The 26,540-nt window shown below is 40.2% G+C and overlaps 1 protein-coding gene across 2 annotated transcripts in view; it reads right to left on the minus strand.

Moving 5' to 3' along the window:
• pak5 (p21 protein (Cdc42/Rac)-activated kinase 5) overlaps positions 1-23,205 on the minus strand; it is a 74,018-nt gene extending 50,813 nt beyond the window's left edge. Inside the window, exon 1 of one of the 2 annotated variants that reach the window (XM_067572367.1) lies at positions 23,059-23,205. The gene's annotated coding sequence lies outside the window, so the exon portion shown is untranslated. The remainder of the gene's footprint in view (positions 1-23,058) is intronic. The other variant, XM_067572368.1, reaches the window with a different exon arrangement.
• Positions 23,206-26,540: the final 3,335 nt, after the last annotated feature.

Genomic DNA, 26,540 nt, shown 5'->3' on the forward strand with positions numbered 1-26,540 from the left:
CTCAGCTTGTGGGTTATCTAACTTTTACAGCTCTGTCTCTCCATTGCTGTGGTATTGTTCATTGCCATTCAATATTACCAGCTTTTTAGATTAGCAAAGGCGCCTCTAAATAAATTAGGCTATATTTTCCTTTTTTCTTCTTGTTATCACATGACATTACGATGGTTTATACCTGATGCTCTAGTGATGTGATATTCAAGATCTGCTTCAGCTCTAAGTACTGTACAAGGTCTTTGACCTGACAGACAAGTGTATCTTTTCTAAGTGTATCATGGAGTTTTGTACATATCTTGTGTGTATATATGGTGTATTTTCTAGGGATTTCATTGTGCATTTTATCTTGTTTATATACACAGCTGCACAGTTTCTATGTCTAGTAACATACTCAGTATTTTATCATAAGATTGCCTGCACTGATGTGAAGTTTTGTATGATGGATATATCTCATATGTATGTATTTATCTATCCAATCCAATGGAGCCTATAAGGACCAGGTGACCTGTCAGGTGACCTGGCCTAGTAGGTTTTTGATAATGTGTCTCTGTATGCTTCTTTGTCTGAAGAAGAGCTTAACGCTCAAAATGTCACATGGTGGGATCATTGTCTAGTGTGCAGACTTTTTCACATGTTCTTCTGTCCAGCACCTATTAGTATTTATTGTTCGGATGTGCATGCTTTTGTAAACTTTTTACATAGCGAGTCCTGACTACACACTGACATGTAGTCACTGAGATAATGTTGAAATAATGTCTCCTTGAAATATAGTTTTATTTTCAACCAAATTTACAGGGGGTTTTTTTGCCTTTATTCGATAGTCAAAAGTGCAAAGAGGAAGAAGTCATATCTGTCTCTGTTCTCCTCTTGGTCTAATCAAAAGACCCAGTTCCAGTACCATTTCTAAAAAAACTTCAAGCAATTATAAGAAATGTGGCTCACAGGGTCTTTGGTCATAGGAAAACCAAAAAAATAGCAATGTTAACAAACGAAAAATGTCTACTCCAAGGTCAAATATGCATGTGTTGCTCAGGAGAGCTTGACAAAGTTTGTTCACCCCAGATAATCTGACTGGAAAATTTAATTTGAGAAAGTGGAGAGAGATGCACTGAATATCATTTGTTCAGTTGTTTTCAACTAAAAAGCTGAAAGCTTTGATAGCTGCGATAAACCAACTATAAGCAGACAGACAAAGTTAGCTGCTAGCTGGTGAAAGTAGTGGAGCATTTAGCAGCCTGGGACTTGGAGAAGTCAATATGCTCCAAAGCTAGAAGGATAGTGAATATTAGACTTACATTCATCAGGTGACCAGAAACACAACTCTGACTTGTAACAATAGGAACTATTGTTTAGGTATACTAGCTCCACCTTAACCAGCTAAAACAATAAAATGTTTTTCACACACTGATGCATCAGTATTAATAATCTAATAATGTCATATTAACATCACTGCACAAACACTTATACTACGTTTTAGTCATGATATTTATGTTATATTGTAGTATTTGTGCTTTTAAGTAAAGGATTTAAAAACTTCTTCCCCCACTGGCTGTCATGGAGAGACATTTTGTTGTGTCAGCCTATATTATCAGCCTATATGTCATATTATCTATATAAAGATACTCACACTTCTTGATACATTTGTCAGTTTTGTATTTTCTTAGTACTCTTGCCTTTTGCTAAAGTGTTTTTGTTTGAGTGCAGCAACAGAAGTCTACAGATTTCAAAGGTTTGGATGGAAGGCCTTTGCAGACTACCAATCACTCCCATAACTGTGTGTCTGTTGGTTTTATCAGGTTGGTTCACACACTGTAAACTCAAAGCCAAAGACTCATTTCATATGTTTTATTTGGAGGAGAAAACTGAATTTCACTGAAACACTTCACAAAGTAATATTGATGAGGAAGGATAAAACTTTTCTATACAGGATGTAGTCAAGGTTATGCTTAAGCTGATGATAGTGTATTGTTAGCAGATACAGAATCAACATTCAACATGGATTACAGATAAGTAAAGCTGGGTTTTAATTTCAGTCTTCTCTCTTTTTCTTTTCCTCTTTTCTTTTCACTCCATGTGGAAGACTTTCCCATCAGGCTGCTCTCTCTCCACTTCAGGGTGACTCCACTCACTCCTTGCTCCTTCAGTCTGTCCTGGAACTGGGAAACACAAAAGGAAGCCGTTTTGCTGTTGTATCTAAAAACCCACTGGATTTAAGATATTATCAAACGTCATCGTGGCAAAACAGCAAGCAGAATAAGCATGTAAACAAGTGTTCTAGACCTGTTTGAGACACCCCCAGCCCACAACCCAGTCTGGATTTTGGAGACTTGCCTTTTTCAGGGTGTCTGCTTTCACAGCAGGGTCATTGAGATCCACAGAGGAGTCCTGCGGCTTCATCCTCAGCTTAACTACCCGCCTCTTTACTGCTGTTGAGACACAGAATGAGAGGAGAAATTAATCATTAATTTGCTGTTGTATTAGTTCTGTGATGTCTAATTCATCACAGCAAACAAGCACATTTTTCATGTACATTCAAACATGATTTATCCTAAAGTTATGCAGCATTCTCTGGCTTCATCTGAAGGACGGTAAACCACTCACCATGAGGGATGCCATGGTAGACGAATGGAAATCTCTTTTCGCAGGACGTAAATGTCCATTGGTCTGATTCCTGCACAGCACACATTGATCATTTTCATCAATTTGAGTGATTGTGAAACTGAGCCGCCCCATTTGGTGAACGAGTAGGCACTCTCATCAGACCAGTTAAAGTTAAAAGGATCTCTGTGCAGGCTGATCCATTCCCACGATACACTCGTCAAATTCTCGACCTCCTGGTTCTCAGCGTCGTTCCTCACAGTGGCGAGGTCTATGAAGTTCTTCCTGCAGTACCTCTGAGCATCAGACCAGTTCATTTCTTCATTCACAATGACAAATACAGGATCCAGCTGTGTTCCTGAAGTGAAATTATTGGGAGAAAAATGAATCATTGATTTGAAGTTCTGAACTTCAATATAATCATTATTAGAGAAAAAAATAATGCTTTGCTGGGTACTTACCATTATAACAGATTAATTCATGTATGTATGAGCAATAATCATCCCACCATGAGTGACGAAAACTTCCAGTCACTACAAAGAGTTGGCTATCTAATAAATCTGGTTGATAGGATTCCCAGCCCCTATAATCAGCCCAACTCCCTCTGTACCCATCTGACCACTTCCAATCAATGTTACTGTACACCCCAATCCAGACCTTTCCTTTGTAACCAGCAGATCAAACTGTCTTGATGAGTTGGTTCATATCTTCAGTGTTTTCAATGGTGGTCTGAGCTTCAGACCAATTCATCAGTTAAGCAACAAAGTGGTACTGATGGAGACGACATGTGGAGAAGATTGACCAGCCTGTGAACATTTGGGATAATGTACACAAGTCAAAAAAATATATAACATAGGTCCAGTCGTTTTTAGACATTATAATACTGAAAAGTTACATATACCTATAAATATTTCACTGACCTGAGAGATACAGGACACCTAGCATGAACCTTTCCGTCATGATGCTGCTCTGACGTCTCTGTGTGCTGATGTTTACTCTTAAAATAAAAATCTACCCCTATATTAGCTGTTCTTAAGCAAATGTAGGCAAATTCAATGCTAACTTCTGTTTCTGACAAGTCATTGTTCATCTGCAGTCTATATGCAAAAAGTACTGTCATATATGTAAATGTATGCACAGAGTATTTTTGTTTTTTCAGAGTCACACTTTGGTTGCATGCAAAGGAATCAGTTCATGCCAACTACAAAAAATTTATATTTGATTTCTCACTTACCTCCAATTATATCTAGCGTGCAGAGTTTCAGTTGTATTTGTCTTTATGTTCTTCTGAGATTTCTGCCTTCTATACAGTAGAGGTGAATGAAATTTTTTGTCTGTTTGTTTTTTTGGTGTTCACAGCGTTGAAAAAGTAGCATTCAGAAAGTTCAGCTGCAACGTCACCTTTGTCACCTTCATTACTCTTAACAGAATTCACTATGATCAGTTCTCATTGGGACTATTTCTTCAGTAGAAAGTAGTTCCAGTGATACCTGTTCACAGAGAGGTTGGGCTGGATGTTTGAAATATTTAAATGTGGTTAGCGCCTCTAATTAAAATTCCACCGATTCCAATGTGTATATACATCAGATGAAAAGTCAAAAAGCAAGAAAAAAGTAGTGAAAGAGAAAAAAATAAATATAATAAATAAACACATACATATATAAATAAATTGAGCAATTAGTTCACAGATTTAATAGGAGATAGTTCAACCAGTTTTGGCCCGTTGCTGGTATTTGCCTACCACTACTCTACTGCATATTGTTGCCTTGAGGCAGCAGGAGATCTGTTGAGCCTCTAACTTATACATATTGTAATTTTCACACATTGTAAACCTTGATCAGTTTCTATGAGGAGTTGAAATGGGTATAATGTTGCATTTTTGGTGTGGGTCACACTTTCAGGAAGTAAAGCCACATGTGGCACAGTGATAGAAAAGGTTAAGATATATTTGACTATATAACACCTTATAATCAAGATGACCTTTTAAAAAATACAAGCATGTGCATTCATCTAAAAAAAAAACTGAATTGATGGTTTAAAGACATGTTTTAATTTTTCTAAACTGTGATTTTTCATTTGTTGCCTCAGGGCATAATTAGTGCAGTTAGTGTAAACAAGTACAGTGCCCATTCAAAACATGCCTGTTATTATTTCTTGAGAACCATATATATCTATGTATCAACTGAAAAATGTATCAATGTATCAAGGATTTAATAAATTAAATGGTTTTAATCCAGACAGAAACCTCACCAGGGAGACTAAACTGAGGTTGATTGGTTGATTCATTGGTTGATTCTGCTGCCAATCAAATGTGTCTGCGCTCCTATTGGCTAATTTTACTGCCTCGGTTTTTTTCTCCCTTGTGCACTCATTCGTCTCTCTCAGGCAGTTTAATTGAATAGGACACACAGACACACAGACAGAGATTTCTTGCTTTAGTAGTTAGATGTTGTAGTAGATCTGCAAACCTAAGTATTGCAGCAACATGGACCTAAGTTGTTGTTGCACCTAAAGGAAACAGGTGCAACACATGTGCTGAAGTTGAATAAAACTAGTTACCCAGTTGGGTAAAAAATAATAAATTCTGTGGTCTTCATGTTGTTTTGTGTTTGCTAACACATTCACTATAACTTTATAAGGTGATAAGTCAGTGTTGTGTTTACAACTTGTTCTTCTGCCCCCAATCAATTAATATTGTTTTATATACAATGTGTATCATTGTCCTAATCCTTCATATAGTCAGTATATTAAATATCATACATGATTTTTTTATGACACAAAATGATCATCATTCACATTGACTTTAAATACAAACATATTGAAGAATAACCAATAATGTTTTTGTATTACATGATAAAATTAAATTATATGTTAATGTAAACCTTCAATAACAAATATTTTTGCCACTTGGGGGCAGCAGAAATAAAATCTGAACACAACATTGACATATCACCTTTTAAGCTGATAACTTATTAGGAAACAGTTACTTATACACACATCCAGCAGTTATGAAGCAACATTATCTACCAACTCTTTTGGGAAATATCTGGCTCTTCAGCTGCTAAATGCTTGATATTCACCAACTAGTTGCTAACTCTGTCTGTTTGCCATTTGCTGTGGAATAGGTACTACAGGTACAGTGGGTTTTGACAGAAGTGCCTGCTGTGGCCAAAAACAAAGTTATGATAGAGGTGTGAGCAAAACCAAAACAGTTAAGTTGTGTGCTAGACAGCTAAACAATGATCTGAAAGAGATGGATGATAATTCTCTGTAGGTTAATCACCACAAGCGACGCCTCTCACATTACACATTGTCATTTGATACATCATTACTATAAAGTAATTGATTATAGACACTTTAAGTACATTATATGTACCCTGTGCAGTAGAGTTAAAGATCACAATTTCAAGTAAGTCATTACCCATCTGTAACAGATGACTCCTGGAAATAACCTCCAGCCTGCAGCCCTGACCATTAAAAACCGTGTACTTCCTGCTGGTGGCTTTCTGGACTAAAAGCACTCTGTTCTTTGAAAGCCTCCTTCTTTCCACCCCATTATCTACACAAGCATGTTAAACCCTTGACTTAATCGTTTATTATTGATAGCTCGGCAAGAAGCCTTCCCTCCTGGCGTTATGGGAAAATGGTTAAGGCTGAGATGTAAAAGATGTAGGTTAAGGATTTGTGGAGCCAGCCACTACAAGGCACGGTAGCCTTGGAGCTGTGTTTATGTGTGGGGAGTGGGGACATTGTTGTGCATGAATGTTCTCCAGCTGAAAACTGCTGGGGCAGAGTGTGTGCTAAAGGAAAACTCAGCATGTTTCCTGTATGTAAGTGTGATTTTGTGGTTGCATAAAAGCAGGAGCACAGGAATTAGAATGGGATCAAGAGAGTCTTTTTCATACGCACAAGTTAGCTACAATTGATAAGCACAACGTCTCCTCATTCATCAGCCTTTTGACAGCTTTTCTGTATAACTGAGACTTATGATGGAGCAGGGCAGGGTCTATGTGTGAGCCTGGTATATCTGGGGTCATGTTTCTGTAAAAGCTGTGGCAAGGCCTGCTGTTTATGAGCTGGATAACATGGCTCTGACAGCATATCAATCCCTCACATTTCAGCCAAGGACACCCAGCAAAATGTCAGCTTTGACAGATGATGCGGCGTGGGATTTTCACCATAACAGCGGAGGACTATCCAGTTTACACCACTGCTTCGAGCCTCTTCTAGTGTGCCTATTAATCCTCTGAAAGCCACACACATGCAGCGGAGAAACACCAATATGACCTCGTTTTCAAGAGTAAAAGGTCATGTGACCGTGCACTTGTGGACAGAAAGGAAAAGATAAAGACCATGAGCAAACATAATGAGGAGATAATGTTCAGTGAGCAAGCCGGTGAATCAGAACATCTTGACTTGATGTTGATTTTGCAACAATGACCAGCTCTATGTGCAATATCTGACTTATCACACTTCACCTTACCAAAGATATCGACCATTTAAAGTGTAATATTACTATGAAATAATGTACATTTGCAAACTTTTGCCAAAACAGTAAAAAAAATATCTCAACTGGAAGTCATCCACAAAGACGTCTGTGTTGCAGCAGAACTGCAACCATGGCAACGTAAACAAATCTGGCCAGATTGCTGTTCAGCCTCAAATTTCATAAATTAAATGGTTTCATGCTCTCTAAATTAAAAGTAATGTTGGTTAATTGTGTTGCTGGTTAATTGTATCAAGGGTAAAAAAAAAAAAACAACAAAAAAAACACAACAAGCGCACACAATGCAGGGAGTTATCTTGACAACACAGCCCAGTATGACTCACAACTCCACCATTAGCGCACACATGGGAGAGGAAAGATAAGTCTAACCTACAGACAGAGTAGTGATACTTATAAAACATTGATCAGACCACCACTACAGTCTGTGGACCAATCATTTGCCAGCCCTCCCCCTCCACTATCTATTCAGCCTGCATGGTGCTTAAATCGGACTGCCTCCTCTTCCACTCCACTTGTCTTTATCCGCAGAAAGTAAATGGAGGCTTATACCTGCTGACCTACATTACAACTGTCTTGCCAGGATTGAGCAGTACAGCAGCAGGGCTATCCTTTGACTGGGCCATATGGGTTCAAGCATGTAGGATAGCAAGCAAGACAGTCCTGTTCAGGTGACAGCAGGGAAAAAAATGGAACAAAAGGGAGTTTTCCAACAGGGAAAATGATTTTTATTTTCTTAGGGGTAAGAAGCAACAACAAAATGACAGAGAAGTAGAGTTTCAGGTGCTGCTCATGAGCAACTGTGGTCAGATTCAACAGATGCAGACCAGTGGGATAAACCTCCCACTGCCCATATTGCATTCTGGCTCCTGCTTCTGTGTTGTTTTAAAAGTTGCCCATCTTTAAATTTCAACAGTCAAAACACACTACAGGCAATACAAAGACGACATCTTGGACTCCCAGAATTTGACATTTTATAGTCATATAGACTTGTTGAGTGCATTTCCTTCCTCATAAAACATTTCCAAAGCCAACTTTTGCATTGTTTACATCCATGTTCACTTCCTAGCAGTCTTCTTCTTTTTTCCTTTTGCTGTTGCTTTGCTACATATTCTTGTAACCTGTCGATCAGTATAATAGTGTGAAACCATAAGCAGGAATGTGAATCGCGTTACTCCACATGCATGTGTATCTTCATGTGCTTGCATGAGAACAAACAAAATAAGGGAGAATATAAAATATTCCTCTACGAGTGGTGAACAATTCCACAAGGTACCTTTAATCAAGAGTCCAAGGTACAGCCAACAAAGAGTTTAATGTAGGGAGAGTTCAGTAGATCCATATGATTTCTTATGGAAATCTTTAAACCTCATCACAGGTGTCTGAAGGTTTACTGATGGTGAAACCGTTTCTCTACATGCACTCTCCCACATCTCACACATTTTAGGGCAGAAAGCACCCTAACAATGTTGACCATATACATATGAACTATCTCCTGCACCAGTGCCGTTTATGGACAGAATGTCATTGCTTATAGGCTTCAGTTTCTGACAAACAATGTTCCCTACAGGCTCTGTCTGCAGTCCGACTAAACAACTGTATATCACAATGATATTGGCTTCTGCCAGGCAAATCTTCAATGCTGGCTCTGTGCAAATACAGTGGGCACATTCAGAATGTACTGTAGGTCTGGAAATATAAAAATATGTCTACAGAGACTGTAATATCTACATTACATACATACTGTGTGTCAAACATACTATAGCATATATTTCAGTGGATTTGGTGTAAGCAAATACTGAAAAAGCCAAAGAAAAACATTTACATTGACACTGAGAAGAAACAGTCAGTGCTTGACAAGCAGCAATTCAATTTAGGCACCAGTCCAAAAATAATAATATAGTTGCTCAGTACAGACCAACATCTAGTAGCAACTGGAACACAGAGTGATTACAGTGTTACAGGAAACCAAACAGGCGCACATGAAAGAATTCACTTAGTGTAAGCTGAACTGATTCAGCTGAAAATCAGTGTTTGACAAATCTTGGACCTATCCGAAATGGCTAAACGATCAATACAGAGATCCACAATGAAATAAAGTTTAATAGTAAAATGGAATTTGTTCTCTATCCAAAGTCTGTAGAGCACAAAACAAATGTCTCTTTGTATTCTGGAAGTTAATTAAAATGCTCTCCATGATTTTTGTTTTCAAAGAAATTATCTGAGTAGTACAGTGGCAGCACAGTACTGTGAAAGCGGAGAATTTTGACTACACATGACTTTTGACTGGTCTCCTGACTACAGAGTCTGTTGACTACATGTAATGCTAAAAATAGCCCGTCTTCTCTCTCCACCAAACAGCTTCTGAGCTAATGTGGCCTGCTAGGCAGTGGTGGGTAGGGGTGTGAAAGGATGACATGCATCCAGTGGAGATGCTCTCATCAGCGGATCTCAGCTGCGCAGCGTTTGAGGATCAGCCGCAGACTCATACCAGTCCACATGACTTCACACGCTGATGCTCACTGATAACGTGTTGGGATTAGGGCCACTGTGTGTCGATATGTGAGCGCGTACATGAATGTGTGTGTGCCTGAGTGCCGTTCTCAGGCCTAGGATTCATGGAAAAGCTACAGATATATACACACCCCATATAGCCACTGATTCCTGAAGGTGGCACCCACCACGAGCAACTGCATGTGACCAGATTCCAGTTAGTGTCAGTGAGTCCTAATCTGGGGGTTGGGACCCACTCAAGGGGTCACAAGAAGAATGCAAGGGTGGTCAACACAAAATTAGGCTTATTTTTGTGTGACTTTTTTAGACTTGGGTGTTGCTTTTTTATTTTTGAAATGTTGATTGTTTTCACCTCTTCAAGCTTCTGCATTTTCCTCATTTAAATGATTTAATTGAAACAATCTGAGATGGAAACTCCTTACAGCTCATAACTTGTGATGAGGGGTCATAAGAAAATGTGTGAATCAATGGTCTATGGACATAAGTTGGGAGGGTCAAGGATAGAAAAAACTTGCTGGAGTTGGAGCAAACTTTTTAAATCATAGAGGAAAGCTACAAAAAATGAAAAGAGAAATAAAAGGTATAGCGAGATTACACCTTAGTGTTCCCACAAGATAAATGCAGAATGATGTAGGCCTGCCATGCTCATCTGAAATGTTCTGTTGTGCTAATTTTGTGGAGAAAAGTGGCGAGAAAAAAAGAGTCCTGTAGCTGCTTTAAACCTCCTTTAATGTTTATGAAGTGTAAAAGTAGTAAAAGCTTTTTCTGTATTTCCCTGTTCTTTTTTTCCTCTAACTACCTCTGCCTTACTCATTGTATCCCAAGAAGAAGTGGGAGCAGATAATACTGTCACAGCCTGTTAAGATCAGGAAACTGGGTGTATTCTTAGTCTCAAAAGCCACACAGTTAAACTAAACTTATTTTTTCATCCTTTTTCTCTTTACTTGTCTATCTACTGTATCTTTCTCTCTCTGTCTATCTATCTATCTATCTATCTATCTATCTATCTATCTATCTATCTATCTATCTATCTATCTGTCACTGTCCTCATGCTCTCTCTCTCATATCTTCTCAGCTCATCTTATCCTTTTAATCATAATTTGTAAAATTTGATTATTGCTATACTTACAGTATATACAAGCATGTTACACATATATATATGCAAATAAATATGCTTATCACATATTTCCATGCAAAAGATATAAATACATTTTGTCACACCCAGACACAGACTTCACACAGATGCATTGACAAACACGATGATTGGCATGAGTGACATGAGATGTAGCAGCCATCGTCATCTTGATTACAAGGACAGTGTATCAGAAAAGATAGCTAATAGCAATGTGCTGATTTTTCATGTCAGTGTTAAGCAATCAAAAGGCATCATAAATTATTTTTTTTTAAAAGTTGACAGGTTTAATGCTTAACTAATGTCACTCTCATTAAAAAAATGATCATTAATATCCATAATGATGTAATTCTATAATAGATCCAACAATAGATGCTTTAAATGCTCATAAAAATGGAAATTTTAACATCTACAATTTTAAAAAGAAAAAAAACATTCCGAAGATTTTAAGCAATACCCACAGCACTACTGTTTGTAAACCACGACAGCTCTCAAATCCATTTCCTACTACTCATCACACACACACACACACAAAACCTCACTTCAGGGGGATTGACTGGCACTGGCTGAGAAAGTAGCAGCCATCATTACCTTGTCTGCTTGTAAACCACAAGGGCCATAGCAATCATCACCCTTAAACACAACGTTTCCTATTACTCAGCGCGCACACACACACATATGCACACACTTGTGCATGGTCCATTTCTGCAGATGGATAAATTACAGGAAGGGAAATGCACAGTGGCACAGCCGTCCGAGGCAGAGGAAATGAAGAGGCTTGGCTAGAAGGATAATTCAACGACAGGGGAAAAACAAGGCCAAATAATTCATAATGCATTGTAGCAGGCTGCATAACTGCACAATCAGGAGAGCTGCCTCTTTCCTGGAGCATTACAAAAGGGACGAGACAGCTGCTTACGGGGCTGAAAGAGGTGAAGGACCTAGTTTTTGCTGCTGGCTTTTTTGGGGGAAGGAGGTCATGCTATTTTTAACCAGATAATGTAAACAAATGCAACTGACCGCTGTATATGTTGCTACATGATGAATGTTAATGCATGAGTGACAAGGAAATTGCCTAATCTACTCAAATTGATTCAAGGATAATCACTTTAGAATTACATGATAGCCAATTAGAAATCTGGGCTCAACTGTTGCCATTAGAGGGATCCACCATTTTGTTTGCTTTGTTGCTGTAAAAACTCACAACAAACAAAGATGTGCAGCCGATTTATATTTCAGCAGCATGTGGCTTCCTCCTCCTCCTCCTCCTCCTCCTCCTCCTCTTCTTCTTCCTGCATCTCATGGCTGACTTAGGGAGTTTTTTTTCTTTTGTTCTTAAACACACGGGGGGTTTAAAAGAAACTCGTGCCTGGCTTAATTAGAGCTACGCTGGCAGCGCTGTGAATGCTGCACAACCAGAACCCTGCAAGGCTGCTGGAGCTCCTCTGAAAAAAAAAAAAAAAAAAATCCAGCCTGGCAAGCAGGCATACAACATACCCCCATGGAGTAGATACAGCTAACAAGCCTATATGCTGCACATTTAGCCTTGCCTTACACTAATAGATAGCTACATTTAACCCAGCTACAAATTAGCAAGTCGGTCCAAAAGCATGAGAATGTGGATTGCTGCTTATAGACATCTGTTCATCTGTACAATCTTGCTTTTGCAAATGCTATTAGACTACAAATAAAGGTGCATAATGTTGTGAGTTATGATTATTTTGCCAGTAATTCTGCCTTTATAATGTCAAATAGTTCAATAGTTTGCTATCGGTCTCATAGCATTGCAGTACTCCACAAATAGAGAAGTATATCAATCAGTCTAATAGATACTAGATGAGCATTAGCCTGCAGCAGCTGCTCTGACGAGTTACAGAGCGTTAACATGCCACACACGTCACTGTAGATCTCTTTTTTTTATATCAGCTAAGTCTCTGCATCCCTCTTTTGTTGTAATTTCCTGCAGTTTCATGCCCAGGCATCAAAGAGAGCACAGCTGTGTCATTGGATGAATGCTTTAATCTATTCAGCCAGCGCATCTGTGAGCTCTGTCTTATGCTACGTCATTAGCCCCCCACCATAATGTGTGTATTTGTGTGTGTGTGTGTGCATGTATGTGGCCAGTTAGGGTTATGTGAGTATTCATGTGAACGCATATGCATTCAGTCATGCACACATACAGCGTACAGTATATATGAGTCTGGCTGCTTACTGTATCTGCTCGAACTGTGTGTGCTCTCATGCAGGAATCAAACTGAAAAATCCAATGTACACACTGGAAAACACACACACACACATTTGCACAGCTATCCTTGTTGGGACATTGCATTGACTTCCATTCATTGTGGACAGCCTAACCCAAACCCTAACCTTAACCATAACCAATTCATGCCTAATCCTAACCTTGACCTAACTTCAGAAATTACATTTTGCTTCATTAGGACCAGGCTTTGGCCCCCATGAGGACTACTGGTTCCGACAAGGTTGGTATAAGGGAAAAGGTCCCAATAAGGTAATAAAAGCGCGTGCACACACACACATACAGATGATGACATGAGAGGATAATGAGACTTTTATTTATGCCCCAAGTTGTGTTGGGTTCCCTGCTGAAGGCCATGTTAAGACATCACATCACAGATGCTAATCTATGTGATGGTCAAGTTTCCAAGCAGTGCTAATCTTAGGCCAGATAGTCACAGAAAAAGAGGAGGGAAGTGTGGTTCCCCACATGCCAGGACAGCCACATCCCCAAACACTAGTATTAATACTGTTTCAGCCCAGTGTCCTGAAAAATGTGTCTGTTTGTGTTGACAAGGCGACATCAGCTGACATGTGAACACATCCACTGTGTTGACCGAAAAGCATGGCAGGAATCTTGATTGCAAAATTGACTCTGGGAACTGAATGGAGTCAACTTTTATACGGCCACCAACCAAATATTAGGACAGATTAGATTGTCTTGGCTCATATAAATCATAGTCAACTGACTGCGTCCAATCAGAAAGTCATCTATTCTGTATAATTAGCTTAACAACAGGATACTATTTGTCCGCTGTAATGCTGATTGAATGGATTTCACTCATTTGTTCAGAACAAATGGGATTCCAAACACTTGCTGGTCAATGGGAGGACACTGTTGTCCAGTTTTAGCTCGATGGCTTTGACTAACTATAGTATGATGTTTATTTAAATCAGATGTGAACATTTGTGGGCTTTAGTCCATTTTAGCAACCATAACTACGCACAACAGGCCTGTCAAACTCTGGATTTCTCCATATGCTGAAACAGTGTGTATGGAGCTGTAGTAAGAGCTATACTCTTTATTCATTTATTATGTTTTTTGAGACTTTCAAAACCTAAAACACAAGAATGAAAGTTTAAGGAATGGATTTATCTGCTCAAACCTAAGCTGCAAACGTCCTCTAACAGTTTACATCCTACAGTGGTAACCCAGTGTTACTTCAAACACCAAGGAGTACATTGTTAACTAACTAACTAGTTTGTGGGGTTACAGATTAGTCTTTGGTCTAGTGACGACAGAAGGGAAAATATACTTTTAAAAAATAAGAACGCATGTCAGCTAAGCATTCAAACAGGGTTATGTTAGAAGGAAATAAGTCTGATATTACATTTTTCATCAGCATACTTGTAATACTGGGACTAACTAGCTGGACCCACTGTTTGTAAGAAGTTCAAGGCATAAATCGGGCAACATAATCATTATAAACAGCGAACAGTAAAACTACTGTATTTTTGAGTGAGAAGGTCCAAAGGTCAGACTGAGGGTTGCAGTTGGCTCTAATACACAACAGTCAGGTTTGGGCCCCTGTTGCACAATGTCTCATAATTACCTCCCACATGCTGGATCCAGTGTGGATGGTGAAGAGGATGCTGTGATGTAAGCTTCAGTGTGATAGCAGTCTGCATCTTCAACCTCAGAGTTTCCTTTGAAGTCTCCCCATGAGGGTGTGGGAGCTGGGGGTTGGTAATGAATCAAGCTGAGCCATAATGAATGTCCTTATTCAAGTCTGCTTTGATGAAATTCAACCAAACTGATCTCGAATCACAGAACAAAATAGCGAGAGCTTGCTGACAACTGTTATGAAAGCTATACTGACTGGCAATATGATGGGAGAGTGTTGAGCAACTTCAGGGATCCCTTCGGGATACTTTACTCTGTTTCTTCCTTTTGCTCATTCTTCCCTTCCTCTCTTCTCACTTCCTCTGTGATCACTGACTGGAATGAAATCAGATGAGCGTCTACAGTTGCATAGAGCTGCTCGATTATGGCAAAAATCATAATCATGATTATGTTGATCAATACTGAGATCATGATAATTTAACATGATTACTCATTGACTCATGGAGCAGAAACAGGCAGATTCCAGTCATTCACTATGGTGGGTCTGGAAATGAAATCAATGAATCAATAGATACAAACACTATTGATTTCTTCCTGTGGAGCTGACATGAAAACTATTTTGGTTCACTAAATTTCTGCTGTCAGTCAACCTGGTGAAGGCAGTTTGTCCGGCCGCTGTCCTCTCAGCTCCCCAGGAGCTGCAGCTGACAGACAGACAGCTGCTTCTGTGGACAGAGATGCTGAACACAAGCCAGAGTCGGTGTGAATTGAACACATAGAATGCACCTACACGTCGCTCACGTCTTGCTTCCTGTGTGGATTCCCAGTGAGAGAGAGTTTGGGCTTTTAGGAAGGGGTGCGCTGGATTTATAACTCAAGACAAAACAAGAGCATCGTTGTGAAACGGAATGTGGCACATTAATTGTTTTATCTCGATTATCTTGTTTTCATTATTGCTGGAAGCAAAACTCGTAATTAAAAATAAAATTTGATTTATCATCCAGCTCTACAGTTGCACCAATGGTAAAGGTCCAGTGTGTAGGATTTAGTAGGATCTAGAGGTCAGGTGGCAAATCGCTACCAACTGAATACTCCTCCTCTCCTCCTGCCCTTGCAAGCGTGTAGGAGAACCTACGGTGTCTGCGAAACTGCCGAAAAATGCGAAAGGCCCTCTCTAGAGCCAGTGTTTGGTTTGTCTGTTCTAGGCTGCTGTAGAAACATGGAGGTGCAACATGGCGGGCTCTGTGGGAGGGGACTTGCTCCCTCTGTAGATATAAAGGGCTCATTCTAACGTAACAAAATCACAAAGATTCTTATTTTCAGGGGATTATACACTAATTAAAACATACTTATGAATATTATATTCCATTTCTGCCAAGTCCGTTCCGCTAGATGCCACTAAATTCTACACACTGCACTTTTAAAGTCCAACTCTGGACTGCTGGGTGGTTGTCATGCTTAGCAAATGTTTGCTCCTTTACAACACACCCTCATACAGTACATATCTTTTTGTACCTATAAGAACAGAATACACCCATGTGTATCATCATGTATCATCATGTAACATCATGTATTGTTGCAGTCCTGAACTGGGACCTGGTTTGACAACTATGCACATGTGCAGCACTGAAGCTGTTTATGAGCTCTATAGAGTCCACTGTGAGTCTTGCACATTCACCACTGTGTTGTGTAATTATACAAACACAATAAAACATCATAAAATACACAATCTTTACTGTAGAATAATAATCCTGTTAACAAAGTCAATACAAGCTGCAATTTCACTAATCTTAAAATTGATTGCAAAATAACCACCAGTGTGCTGCATGAGGCCACAGAAATTAGCCAAAATGGCATTTTACACTTAATATAAGAGGAGGTGCAGCATCACTGTTGAGATGTTTTATAGAAGTCTGGGGCCCATCTGGAAACCTTCGGTATTCAGGATGGGTAAAAAAGACTGCCAGGAGTAACAAAAGAAGTAAGTAATTATGTAGAGGAATCCCAGACAAAGCGTGCAACGACATAAAGGTGTGCATGAGACCAACCGCTGCTGCTGCTTCCGGTTATGAGTTATGTTTATGATGGTTTGCTATGCAACTTTTGGTTTTTAACTAGACTTGCAACAATGCAGTAAAACTGCCTTTTAAGCCACAGTGCAAATCATGTCAGGATTACACATAAGAAATTCAACCCAAAAAAAAGGGTAACTGGGGACTAAAGCTGAGCATTTGGGATGTAACAAGGTAGGTGTTCGATTGAAGCTTTTGTGTCAGCTATGTTTATTATATAATATATTAATATATATATATATTATTAGTAACAGTCTCTGACAATGACTTTAACTCAGATTTGGTATTGGTCTTTCATGAAGTTGGGGGGCCTCACAAAAGAATACAGTAGCAGATGCCAATATATTATGATTTTGAGTCCCTAGTATGATCAAGCTGCAAAATGCTGGATACAACATTCCCCACAATGCAACAAATGGCATATTTTGTCCCTCCCTGCCTTGTAAACATCCATGTCTTTCAAACTCCACACATCCAATTTGTAACACATAGCATTGCATTAAAATGCGTCTCATATCCAGATTGTATCTAGATATGATTTAAACTGATTACAGTTACACCTGGTATTAATATGTTTCTCCAGTGTCCACATTGAGATCCAATCGCTCTGTCCAGCTCAAACATCCAAATGTCACCTCCTCTCATTTGCGTGGGTCCAAAAAAACAAACAAACAAAAAAAACCCAAACAAACAAAAATAAAGATGGTAGCCATCCATGAAGCTGCGCTATTGTATGGACTGTTGCTTCCTTTTCGACATGGGGGAAGAAGCCTACACTTGACTCTGTCCACGAGTGTCTTGAATATCCGTAGCTTTCTTGCTACTTCCTTGCAAGTGGCTTAGCTCGCTAACTGGCTAGTGGCTGCTACCTCACTGGTTTGGAACAGTCACACACAATTATGTATTTCCGCCCACGTAGTTATTGTATGTGAATTGACAACACAATTGTATTTACACTTGTGTTCAGTGTGGTCACAACGCATCCCCGACCACCTCTAGAGGTGGTCCGGCTGACTGGATCACAATCTGTCCTCAATGCGTCTTGGATGTATTTACACCTGTACTTTCATGTGGTTCAGCACTATCCTATTGCAATCCAATTCTGTTATAAGTTTTTAGTCTCCAAGCCCAAAACAGAGATATCCCCTGATGACATCATCAGGGTTATTTTCTCTGACTTTAGAAAGCTCCCTCCGGAGCCACAGAAGACAGAATACAACTGTTTTATCACAGACTAAGCAGTTCTCTCCATGACAAGCAAACTAACCATGATGTGTAAAATCATGACGTGTAAACCTTTAATTGACTGCTGTAAGAGGGCATAATGGATATGAAACAAATGAGAGTGACACTAGTTTTCTTTTGCATCAGTACATCAGTTTCAAAAAGTGATTCAGGGGAAGGGCGCAGACACAGCAATAGGCTTTCTACGACTGCCCATTCTAAACAGGTATCGCTTTAATAGTGATTAAACTGGAATTAGGCTTCAACTGGTTACTACAGCAGTTTACTAGTCCATGCTCACACACACACACACACACAGGTAAATGCAAGTATACTCAAATATTTCTGCCTCTATGGAACACGTAAAACCCTGCACAATGACACCAGTTTTTGCCAACATACAGAGAAGCTAAAGCCTCACATCATAGACATTAACCACCACACACACACACACACACACACACACACAAAAATAGCATACCACCCTCAGCCTGGAGGGTCAGTGACAGAGCTGTAAGGGCCTGCGCTGTGTTGGGCAGCAGCAGAGGCAGATGCAGCACTCAGTAGCCTGAGGGCATTGCTGGGTATTCAAGCTTCACTGGGCCTCTTCATAGTCCTATGACCAACGGCACACACACACACACACACACACACACACTCCCAGCACAGAGCCAGTCAGGCCTATCCAGCCTTTCGGACAAGAGGGGAATCGGTAAAGAACAGCCTCATTGAGCACAGACACACACAAGTTAGACTGAGAAAAGTGAAGAGGATATAGGTTATGTGTCTCTTCTATTACTTCTGATTCTATGGAAGTATCTGGGTTAACTCTTTCTGTGTGTGTGTGTGTGAGAGAGAGTGTGTGTGTGTGTTAATGTGAGTATTATCAGGCTGAGAAAGGACACTGACATGACACAGCTCAAAGACGGTTAGCACAGCTTAGCTTCATCTAAGCTTTGTTTATGACAAACAGCTTTTTAATTCAGTTGCTGAATATGAGATGACACCAGATTTTGTTCAGACCTGCTTTGATTTATACAGTTTAATAGTTATTTCATGATCACAATACCATGCAGATTTACTGATCACATTATAAAGATATGATACTATGCCTGTACCATTTATTAAGCCCCCGACTGGAATGGCTCTAAGGATGGCAATGTTGACTGGTCAGTTGGTCGGTTGGTCCACCACTTTGGTCCAGACTGAAATATCTCAACAACCATTGGATGGATTCATGGAGTGCCAAATTTGGAACAGAAATTCAGAATGAACTGTAGTAACTTTGGTGACCCACTGGTCTCGTCAAATATTTTGTGACTAAATACAAAACACCTGTAAAACTAATCCCATCAGCCTTAGATGTACTGTGTGTTTAGTGCTAATTAGCAATGCTAGCATGCCAACACGCTGAACTAAGGTAGTGACAATGATAACACCAGCTAAACATCAGAATGTTAGCATTGTGAGCATGTTAGCATGCTGATGTTTGCATCCCTGTGCCCAGGTTCAGCCTCACAGAGCTGCTAGCAGGGCTGTAGATGCTTATTTTTGTATGTAAATTGTGGTATCATTTGATAGCATGTATCCCTAGAGAGACCCAAACATCTACCTATGCACACACAAACGCTGTGTCCTCCTATATTTCTCTAAATTGCTTATGCTCCTCTCCTCTGTCATCATGTCTCTTTTGTACACTCAATCTCTCCCTCTGTCTCTCCCTCTCGCGCACAGACAAAAACACACACATATACACACATCTCATTCTGTTACTGACATGCCAAGTCATGCAGAAAACACAAGGGAAGCTTTTTTTAATCCTGGGACAAAAACAGCAAAATGCAATAACCTGGGACAAAAGTGCTGACATCTGAAGATGAGTCTGGCACTCGGACAGACTACTCAGTTGCAGCTGAAATGAATATAAGCAACAGACTAAAGACAAAGCAAGAACTCAAAGACAGATTCCTCTCAGGTTCCTCTTCTATATTTTTTCTCCGAAAAAATCATCCTTTCAGTTGACTCTTCTCTGTCTGCTAGTCTCTGGCCTTCTGATCCTCTTATCCTCCCCCTTCTTTTTCTCTCATCTTCATTCTTCAGCCCCACATTCATCCCCCTTTTTAGCCCAATACTTTACCCATCTGTATTTTCCTTTCATCCCCACCTCCTGTTAAACCACCACCACCTCTGGGCTGCAGCTTATCTGTCTATCCCCCTTTCCTCGCTCTCTTATGGTCACCTGTCCTGCTCTTCCTTTTGTCTACCCTCCTCTCATATCCTTTCTTCTCACGTCTCTTCTGCCTTCTTCCACCCCCCCCCCTCTTCTCTCCTTCTCTCTTCATCTTTCCTCCCTCGTCTTTCCCTCACCGTTCTCGCTCCCCTGACTATCCTTTCCTTTTCTCTGCTTTTTTTTCCCTTTTTATCTTCTCTTCTCTGTCTGGTACCTTGTTTGCATACTCCCCAACTCTGCTTCTTGATTAGCGAGATCGACCAGTGCAAGTCTGCCAGACACTTGGTTAAAATGGCCAATGGGTCTTTCGAGAGGCGCCCGTATAAATAGAGGGCTGAATCAGACGTTTCAATTACAGTTAACACATTCCCACCCTTGCATTTCAAACTCTATTTAACCACAAGGAGAGAGACGGAGATGTTGGCCTGTGACACATGAGGTCAGCCTTGAAGGTTGAGGAAGTAGCATCAACAGAGAAGACATAATGACAGTGTGCATAGCAAAAGCACTGCTGATTTTCTTCTTCTGGTCAAATTATTCAATGTATGACTCCCTCGGACTCTTATGTAATTGCGAATTTGTGCGAGCAATGAAGGCCGCCTCCTCATAGACAGCGAGAGCAGTCTAGTGCAGAGCCATAGGGACTAAAATAGTTAGTCATGTGTTCATTATCGCTATCCTCTTTTAAATACTCACCCCGTATCCAGAAACATTGAACAGAAGAGGACCTTCGAGTGGGTCTGTGCATGTATGTGTGTGTGTGTGCAAGGTTGAGAGAGAATGAGAAACAGTAAGAGAGTGAGAGAGAGAGAGAGAGAGAGGCAGAATATGAAGGGAATGAGGTTGTGGGATTGTGATAACTTCAAAGGTTATTATTATTATTACTGCAGGCTGAAGCCATGCTCTGGCATCCCTCAAGCTTTGATCATTATGTAAAGCTGTTGTGCTCGGTGCTGGCACTGAATACATTACAGAGTGGATAACCAGGGAGTGCGCAAGCAAGCGTACACAGACCAACACATTGACTCAGCTTCTAAGTTTCCTCGGATTTTAAAATAAATGCACATCTTCATCTCTAGAGAGAGCCTTTAATCTCACCTTGACATGTCATCTAGATGGGAGGAGGACGCAGATGGGGAGAGATTGGAGAGCAGCAACAATATTCAATTTGTGATTGATAGCAAAGGGCTTTACTTTGACTTACAAGGTACAGAGATCACAACAATACCATTATCATAAGGCCAAAGAGCAGCAGTTTGGTGAAGGGTAATCCCTCTTAAAGAAATAGTTTGATATATTGGGAAACATGCTTATTTGCTTTCTTGCCAAGAGTTACGATGATTTGGTTTTTGTATGAGACATGACGTGTTAATTAGTGAGCGCTGGAGGTTCTGGCTGGCAGATTTTGTTACATTTGGGCAGAGCTAGGCTAGCAGTTTCCCCCTGTTTCCAGTCTTAATGCTAAGCTAAGCTAACCTGCTATCATTTTGGGAGTAGTATCAATCTTCTTTTGCCACCACAGTTTTCGGCAGAATATAGTTTGCCAACATTTCAAGGCTTCATGATACACATTTGTTGAGATATTATAAGTTGTATGACGATAGAAAAAAGGCATGAATACATGTTTCTATGAAAATACTATACTATGGGATATATTTTTGGTTGTTTGCAGGGCTGTACCTAACAATTATTTTTATCACAGATCACACATCTGCAGATTAATTTCCTGGTTTAATATCAAAAAATTAAAATGCTCAATTCATTTCTTAAAACACCATTAATCGGTTAATTGTTTGGGCCCTGGTTGTTTGCATTAGGATGCTTGTTGACCAGAGGGGACAGTTAGCTCCCTTAATATTGACATCCCTGCCAGGCACAAAAACACTGCAAACTGCATCCACTTTATCTCCTAGCAATATGGGCCTAACACTAGCAAGCACCACAGGTCTATTCTCCATGCTCTAGGGCAAAAATATAGGTCTCTTGACAGCTTTAGAGATTTTGTGCTAGGTGTTTATATTACCCCTATTAATAGAGTGTTGTTGTTAGGGCGATTATGGGCTTAGAAGGGGAACCCCAGCTCAGAGGGCCTAGCCACCACTTTTAATTTTCGTCTACACATTCTAATCCGAAAGCCACGTTGAACTTGAAAACAAGCCATCTGTTCCTACACTTACCTGGCCTACATTAGCCTGAGCACCCTCAAACACTGCCTGCAAAAAAAACCCCACAACATCTAAGCATGGGTAGTGCAAATAAATGTCTTGCACTGTCATCATCACTGTGATACAGTAGAGCGATAGAGAAATATAGAGTGGTCCTACAGTAAAAGGGATGCTGTCACAGTATAAATGGAATAAACAGCAACAACATGACAGCTAAAAGTCCATTAAGGCTGTAAACTCACTATTGAGCACCATACACACACGGAGTCCCTGCTAGATTAGCGGGCTGTAGGTGAAATACACTGATTTTTTTTTTCTTCTTCGACCACCAACCATCGACAACGACTGCTCCTCCTTTACACAACAATGACAGCATTTAGGAAAATTAGGCATAAACAGGCCTTCAGAGTCTATTTGCAACATGCATTAGGTGTGATGCCCACCCAGTTCAATACCAAGGACAGCGGTCGACGCACGGAGAGCCTGACAGCCATGACAACACATGCACTACAAAATGACAGATTTATTTCTGCACGGATGCATCGTAAGCACCGACACAAACCTGGCCCGAATGACACTGCTGTTTCAGTGTGAGGCATTCAACCCGCCAACGGAGAGACAGAGACACAAGCTAAACCTTTAGACAAGCATTTCGCCTTTCCAGAGCGGCTTTTTTGCCCCCCTGCAAGAAGAAGAAGCAGCCCCAATTTCACCAAAACGCATCGTCAAAGCGCGTTTGTGGAACAACATGCTGAGCACCTACCTGCTTGTCTCGGGGTCGAAGAGCTCACATGTCCCGTCGTTTATTTTGGTCTGTTATTGTGGTTATTATTACTATGGTGGGCAACGTTATGTGTCTGCCAGCGCCATGTTATTATCACTGAGTGGAGGACTGTGCGGTCCTGTGCGCTACATCCGGGCTGTTGAGGAGAGCGAATGAGCGCAGTTTGTGGCGGCGGAGAGGGCGGAGAGCGCGCTGGATACAGTATGTGGAGCACCTGTGCAGCAGACTGTACCTCCGTTACATCCACACACCTACATCGTTTAGTACGTTTTCCAGGAAACTCCAAGCATCTGTGTGTTTTCATTTCCTTTAAAACGTGAGGAACGAGAGTCTACAGAGGCAGTTTAGTGCGTTATCAGAATCAATATCAAATTTATTCGCTGAGTATGTAAACGCACACAAGGAATTTGGTTCCGGCTGTTGGTGTCTCTCAAGCAATATACAGGCAATGCACATATTATTTACAGACAAAACAATATACAAGCAATATACAGATTATATAAAAGACAAAGTGCAAGTGTGTGTGTAGTACTGCAAACAACAATAATGTGCGTCACGTATGGGAATGAAATTGGGATATATGAGTATCCTGCAAAACCTTTCTTTTTTAAATATCTATTTTATTTGAAATAGATATAAGGTACAGGTGTACATGACACAGCATAACTGACTTCTCCCATCACCTGTTTTTCACATTTAGCCTGAAGAATAAACAAAAAACAGACATACTTTAAAGTAAAACATATAGGCTACTCTAGACTACATTTATACACGTACCCATACCCATATACATGCACACACAGGCTATGATACATATATGTTTATGTTCATGCACACAAAAAGTATGTATATACACTATAATGTATAATTAGCTTGTCTGGAATGATGTTTCTTTTAGATTTGCTAATTATAAACACAAAGTAGAAGGAAAAGTCAGGATATCCCCAAAAACAGTAGCATTCATCCATGAGTCCTTCCATGGGAACCATGAATGTCTGTATGAAATTTGGTTTCACAGGATAACTTTGATGGTGTTATAGAGGAAAGGTCAGGGAATCACCAAAGTCATCAGGTTTCATTCTGGTCACCCTGGACATCTGTTTCTAATTTCATGGCAATCCAGATGTTATTTCACTAAAAGCAAAAAAAGCATTAACCTCATGGGCACGCTGGAGGTAAAGTCAAGGGATCACCTTGGGATTTATCCTCTGGGGATCATGTCCTTAAGTTAGTTGTTGAGATACTTCACTTAGCTCTGGTACCAATCCAAGACCCCTTGGAAGTCCCTAGACCCCCCAGCTCTATGTTAATAGTTCCCAGCCCATGGCCACTTCACTACCAGGGATCATTCAGGAGACTCCAGTGTGAGGGACAGCAAAATGTGTTATTGTTTTTATTTATTGTTTTAATCTGTAAATCAGAACTGTCATTGACTAGGGCTCATGATTTTATTATTTTTATACATTTATGCATGGCCAGATTGACCTGCTAGACGGCCCCAGAGCAAAAATTTGCTGCAGACTATTAAACCCCCTTTCCTCCCATTGGCTGTGTAATGTGTACAGTTTTTTTTTTTTTTTTACATTGGCATAGTACCTTTTTGCAACATGCAAATGGACTGTGACACAGAGACAGGGGCTCCCCCTTTATCATGTCCACTTTGTCTGGTTGATGATTGTATTTTTAAAAAAATTCTCAAAAACACATAGTAGTTATAACTTACAGTATAAGACATGGTAATTATTTTAGCGTAGGTCTAACCCTGACACACATTGTTTGACTGTGCCAGACCAAAAAATTATAACTGGTGCTTTAACTGATTCAGTGGTGAATCAATGCAAACTGTGGATAAACAACCATTATCATTATCCAGTTGTAATAAGGTTTTGAGTAATGCTACTAATTGAACATATGACCTTCAGTGTAGAAAATATGGCCTATAATCTTTCACACAACGGTTTCACCTGTATATAGACATTGTATGTTGTTGTCCATTTGTTGTTCCTATATTTATTAATCTTATTTTTCACCCACTTGCTTTTACATAACACTAATATGTTTATGTTTAATTATCTCTGTTTGGCTTGCTGTCCTTGTGTATCTTTCTGAAGATTGTTGTGTTTAAGCACATTGAGAGCCACTAGAAACTGGAGTCAAATTCCTTGTATGTGTGTGTTCCTTGATTCTGAAATGTTTGGGTGTTTTCTTGCTGAACCTCACATCCTCTGAAGTGCAATACTGTATATCAAGTTGTCTTTTTTCAACAGTATGTTATGCATGAGTTTATATGTAAGTGTTTCTCAAGTGAAGCCAGACATAGGCTTTAACCCCAGAGTATGGGGATACACACAGCGTGACAGCCTCTCCCAGATCTGACACTGTCACAGTCCTTATTGATCTCCCATCTCTGATTCTGACGTATTGTTTGTAGCATAGTGCTCTTTGTGCGAGGGCACGAGTCAATTTCTCCCACTGTGGCAGGAAAGTCCTTATGTCTGACTGTCTGGTTAACTGAGGGAGAGAATGAGAGAGGAGGCAGAGAGCTGAGCATTCATTATTATACCAAGGTCTAACTCTGTGTGTTGTTGTTAAACATAGAGATCAATGAGGCAGCAGCTACCACATGTTTTCCTTTTAACCAGCCAGACGAATCTCACTAGTTGACTTGCTTGCAAGGATACGTGTTCCCTGCTCTCTTTTACCAGCTGGTCCTTACAGGTGCAGACCCCAAAGCTCACCACGTCTCACCTACAGAATGAATGCTTAGTGCATTCCTGCTCTCACTGCACATATGTGCTACATATGTCTAACCACCATAGATGGATGCTTGCTAGAGTTTGCATACACTTTGCAAACTGTCAAAAACTCAGATACACAGAACTTCCATGCACACAGAGACATTCCTCCTTCCTCACTATTAGATCTTCTCCCGGCTCCGATGACTTTTGATCTTGTGATGATATTGTCCTCTGCTGCTCTGTCTCCCATGTTGCCTCCCTACCACCCATAAATCCCCTCGGGGAATGTGAGCCCAGACTGTAAGCAGTGGGAACACCCCTTCAGCTCAGGACTATTCCAGGCTGAGCCACACTTATTATGGGCTTTATGGACAGCCACATCTATCCTTCAAATATAGCCACATGGGGGGAAGGGGAACGGCCCTGTGATGCATTTTGGGAAGTGGGCTCTTTTTCAGTTGTATTACATTTGATTTACAGATAGAGTTGACATTTAGGATAGAACAACTGATATCCAGAGTGAGCCAGAGATAACCAAAGGTACACCTCTTCTGTGCTTTGTGGCTTTTTACCTCTTGGTTTTAGAAATGTTTGTGGAATACATTGGGCCTAAATACACACAAGAGCTTTGAAGTCACAGATAACAAAAAATATATCTCATGAGTGTAAAATAGTAACCCTCTTGAAAGTTGGATGTTAAAAGTTGCACGCAAGAGTGCAATA

Source organism: Thunnus thynnus, chromosome 18, assembly GCF_963924715.1.
Source record: "Thunnus thynnus chromosome 18, fThuThy2.1, whole genome shotgun sequence".
Lineage (NCBI taxonomy): Eukaryota > Metazoa > Chordata > Actinopteri > Scombriformes > Scombridae > Thunnus > Thunnus thynnus.